This window comes from Dermacentor variabilis, chromosome 1 (genome assembly GCF_050947875.1).
Source record: "Dermacentor variabilis isolate Ectoservices chromosome 1, ASM5094787v1, whole genome shotgun sequence".
NCBI classification, from domain to species: Eukaryota; Metazoa; Arthropoda; class Arachnida; order Ixodida; family Ixodidae; genus Dermacentor; species Dermacentor variabilis.
Window position 1 is genome coordinate 18,480,218 of NC_134568.1, and position 5,411 is coordinate 18,485,628.

The 5,411-nt window shown below is 45.6% G+C and overlaps 1 pseudogene; it reads left to right on the forward strand.

Annotated features, from left to right (window-relative positions):
• Positions 1–1,675: 1,675 nt before the first annotated feature.
• On the forward strand, positions 1,676–1,857 carry LOC142567658 (U2 spliceosomal RNA; annotated as a pseudogene).
• Positions 1,858–5,411: the final 3,554 nt, after the last annotated feature.

Consider the following 5,411-nt stretch of genomic DNA (forward strand, 5'->3'; position numbering starts at 1 on the left):
AGAAAAACAGTTATTTCTGATTCGACCCCTTTTCGCCATTAGCCCTCGGCTATTGGTAAAAAGTTTTCGGGCTGCACCCACTTCACCTGCCTGTCACGCGACTTCACAAAACCGCACAAACTCACCGCGTCAAAGTGACGTGTACGCGATAAAGATGCATTAATATGCCGAACAAAACTGAATTTTCTTCGGAATAGCTGCAGGCTGCCCCGTTCCGAAAGGAATAAAAGATGGCTGCCGCCGATCGCTGAGACGCTGGCTACTCGCACCTGCCGGAGAGCATGGGTGTATTTGCGTATAATAAATCTTGCGTGGCCGTGTAACGTTTCCGAGCCCTTTCGACACGTTTACCACCTCATTCTGCCAACTCTTCTTTGCTGAGGGTCAGTTTTAGCGTCATTCTTAAGCTTCCGTTGCATGCCGCCGTGATTTTCTACCAGCCACCACAAGCTAAGTAAGGGAAAGCCGACCAATCGCACACGCCGGCACCACCCTCTTCATCCGGTTATCGATTTTCAGTGCACTGGCTCTGCCCCAGTGAATCCCTCTCCACTTGAGCGTTCTCCTCGCTTCTTGTCAGCCAATTAGATACGACAAGCTGCTCAGTTTAGGCAACGTTATTCGTTTTTCAAGCAAACAAAAGTGACCACCTATGAGCGAGGAGAGCGTTTGATTGGTCTGTTCAGACAACCCTGCGGGTGACTGCGCGGTGCTTGCGTCGGTGGTTACGCAAATTTGACGTCAGGAGATTGAAATAGAAACACATTGGAATAGTTTTACGTTATAGGGCCCCAGAATTCACGCCGAGCTGCGTCTTAGGCGGCCCTTGACTTTGCACGATCTGTATACACACTTCTGCACCCGGGTACAAAACATGTTTGCGCTCACGACGCCATGAGTGCACGCCGCGTTATCTAATACATAACACATAACACAGTAACAGCACAATATCACGCGCTAGAGCCCTCAGAACAATTACAGTGGCACATGTGCGACGCTTCCCAGCTTCCAAGTGATCACAATCGACGTGCAAACAAGCGCGGTCTACACGCCTACGCTTGCCCGGCAGACCTACACTGGCAAGGGCGCCGCCGCGGCTTGTCCTTGCACACCAGCGCGCTTTAGCGCCCATAGCGGCCTCGGGAAATTTCATCGCTCATCGTGCGTCTCCCTCACGCCGCGCATATACACTACCCGCCACACTGATCCCTTTTAGCCGCCATACACCGGGGGGCACGCATACCCATATATTGTTGCAAAACGCGGCACGACACCTTTTACTAACGAGTCCCGGCACGTACAACTGACACGCACCTAACCGCATTCCCAAGGGCACGCGCTGCCTCACCGCAGCCGAGGCGATCGTGCGTTAGTCGACGTCCCGCAGTGCAGTAAAGGTTGTGAGTTCACTCGAAAACCGCAAGCGGTCACACATAACACAGGCCACACAAAATGGTTTCCCCACAAACTTCCTCTGAAACCTGGCCGCTGCTCTGGTGAAGCGTTCCAAGTATGCGGGATCGGGGCCACATGGACGGTTCACATTTATTTCCGCCTCGCAGTCCTGGCGGGCAGCCCGCTTACGGGACCGCCACCACAGGAGAGCGGAAGGAAAGGTAAGGAGATACGCAAGCGCCTGGAACGCCGACAAAGAGAAGGCAGTGCGAATATAGACATGGCCGACGCGGGTCAAAGTATAGTATTTGTTCTTATCAGCTCTATATCTGATACGGGTTGTATTTGAACCCAAGATACTAAACTTATTTTTGCAAGTCGGTGGAGTACTTAAAGCCTGCTTCACCTCCGCCGCGGGTCGGCCTGGTATATTGCACTATCTTCGGGATCGGACCACGTATGGGGAGAAATTCTAGATCTACACGGCTCGATAGACGCACGCAATTTTTTCCAGAACCTAGCCATATACAGCTTCCCTGTAAAATAAAACGTAGTGCGCATTTTGGCAAAGCACACATTGGGACAAAGCACGCAATTCCAAGAAATCACCCTTTCAAATGAGTATTGTCTTGCTTAAGCACTCTTTTCTAAGGCTGTAAGAGAGTGAGCTGTAGACACCAAAATAAAACACCCTTAAGAGGAAGCTTTAGCTCGGGCCCAACTCCGACGCGGCCTATTCAAATACATGTAAAACGCAAAAACGTTTTTATGAGATAACCCCTGGACCGATTTTGATGAAATTTGTTGCATTTGAAAGATAAAGTTAAATTCTAGTGACTGTTGGAAGCGGAATTTCGATTTAGGGCTTGAATTTTCTTAAAACGATTTTCAAATATCTGACCGTTAGAAAAAAATAGAAGCACGAAGTTTACAAGTTGATAGCTATGCATCAAGAACTGATATCGCGGTTCTGTAAACGGCATCCATTAGATCATTCAAAGCGGACAAATTCAATATGTCATCTTACATCTTACATGAATTTGTTACGTTGGTTACAACGGTTTTACAAAAGTTGTATTTCCCTATGATTAATTTTTTATATTCATGTGTAACATATCAATTTTGTCCTCTATGGATGTATTTTTGGATGCAATTCACAGAATTGTATTATCATTCTTAGTGGTTGAGTTACAGAGTTGTAAACGTGATAGTTTCGTTTTTTGAAAATTCTTGATTTTCGGCAATTTTTAATAAAAGAATGACGACCTAACTCAAAAATTCGAAACCAACAGTCACTAGATTTTATGTTTTTATTTAAAATGCAACAAACCTCGTCAAATTTGGTGCAGGGGTTGCCGAGAAAAACGAATTCTCCTTTTACATGTATTTAGATAGGAGCACTCGAGCTAAAGCTTCCTCTTAAGGGCGCAATTTTCCTTAGTGTGCAGATCAGCGAGCGCAACTTTCAGCAGCTGCACATCAATGACAGTGAACAGCTGTTATGCCGCAGGTTGTGGTTACAACATATTGGCAATTACATCGACGACCGAAATGTTCTCGGCTACCATCATCATCTCAAGCGAAGACTGACATCACGATATGGTGCAAGCGGGCTTTCTCAGTTCGACGCATCACTTCACTTCTTCTGTCCGCGGGGCAACCACGGCTGCACTTCTCACTTCCACTCTATGATTTCGTTGCTGCTTGAAGACGCTGTTATGCACTGTGGCGTGAGCCACAGTGGGTGTCTCATAAGTCATTGCTGGGTTTTAGCGTGTCTTCACTTGGCCGGAGCCCCTAATTTTTGAAGGGAAGTTCCACGTTCCATTCCTATTGCGGCAGCTTCGTTTATCCGAACTTTGATATTATTTTACCGTCATTATGATGGCATACCAGACATGTGCAGCAAGGAATGATCCCCATCACTCGATCCTTCCTTGTTGCACACATCTGATCGCGGACTGTACACGGCTGGATAGCTATAGCTTGCAGTGAAGTTTTAACAGCTGCTGCTGTAAAAAAAAAAAAAATGGCGGCGTTTCGTTATAAGCTTAAAAGTGCCAACATTCAGACAACCACACGAGCGCGAAAAAAAAATCGGGGCTCGTATTTCCGATGTTGTTGAGCTGCCTGAACGGTTTGTACAAAAATAAGCTGTTGGCTAATTGAGATAACGCACATATTATTAGCGACGGACGCCAGCCTATGAATAACGGTCCTTACAAACGCAGGTCTACAAACGCCCCTCCCTTATCGGTCAAACCGAACGGTGTTTTAATGAAAGGGCGCGTGAGCCCGATTGGGCCGTAAATAACAATGCGGGGGGCCATCTGGCTGAACACTGTAAACGTCACAATTGCCGTCCGTATCTTCATGACACCAGGTTTCTGGCACGTTCTAGAGATAGACTAGAAGGGGAGATATTAGAAGCTTTCTACATTGCGAAGGCCGAGGGAACGTGCATTAACTGCCCCTCAGTGACGCTTACCGAAAAAGAGATAGCTTTTCTAATGAGATATGGAGGTCGCGATGCTATTCTATGTTGTATCTAGGTTGGTTCACGGTGCTGCTATTCTAGGTTGTATCTATATAAAATCCTGTTTCTTCAAGAAAACATTTAGTTGGAAGTATATCACCTTGTCCATCGTACATGTTCCTCCTTTAGTCCGCGTCTTCGTAGCGCTCATTTCTTCAAGTATGCAAAGCCAACTCGCCCACATCAAGCTTCTGCTGCTATAATAATACCCAAGAACTTGTGTTGTCGGACAAGTTGCAGACGCTAAGAGTCTAGCACGAGGTGGAATCTCTTGTAAAAGCAAGTACATCAGTTTTCTCATGTGAAATAATCATACCTCTCCTTTTCAAAAAATCATTAATTGGTGTTAGGTCAGCTTGCAGCTTTTGCTGAACGGCTTGACTGCTCGAGTCAGATGCTCATATGCACAAGTCATCTGCATATAGTGAACAATTCATATCAGGCAGGATATGGGCTAATTCAGCCATAACACAGTTAAATAGAAATGGACTGAGTACACTACCCTGCGGAACGCCTTGATTCACTTTATGCTCTGTGCTTTTGCCATCAGCAGTTTCAATAAAGATTTTCCTGTCTCTTGAGAAATCCGCAATTCATCTCAGTGTTCGGCCAACTATGCCCAACTGAATTAACCCATGTAATACGTGAGTATGGCTGGCTGTGTCAAATGCACGCTTTATGTCTAGAAACACTGCAATGGTGATTCTTACACAGCTCCTCTCATGATCTACGTATGTAACAAGATCTCAAATAGCATCCATCGTACAGCTGCGCCTGCGTAAGCCCGCCATATTTTCGGGTAGTGCGTTGGTGCATTCTGTCCACCACTGAAGCCTAGCGTCTATCATCTTTTCCATAAGTTTACACAGGCAACTTGTCAGACTGACAGGGCGGAAAGAATCTAGCGATAAAGGAGTTTTACCCGGTTTTAGTATCGGAACCACTCGTGCAATTTTAAAGGAAGAAGGAAGACATACCGATATCCACGCATCGTTCAGTAATTTAAAAAAAGTTTTTGTGGCCATAAGAACCAGGTTTTTCAGTGCAGCATATGTGACCCCGTCAGGTCCAGCCGCTGTCCTCTGGCGCCAGGATACAAGTGCTTTCTTTAATTCTTCTAATGAAAACGGCTGATCTAGGTTATGATGATGGCTATTGATAGAAAAAATTGATCAATGCTTTGACTTCTTCGACAGAGTTACTATATTCAAATGTGTTTACTGCTGTACTTGGGCGTTCTGCGCTCTTTGAATGCTGACACCATATTAAGATGTGCTCATTCGCTGACGTTCCTACAAAGAAGTGCTTCATATCCCCCATGGATCGGCAAAATAAGCAGAACTCACTCAGATTCACTCACAAAATATTTTTTTTTTTACCTGAGGGGTCATTCAGACTTATAATTCACCAACTTTGATACTCACTCGGACTCAAACTTCCGAAAATTAAATCATATCCAGTGGTATTCACTCGGACTTGG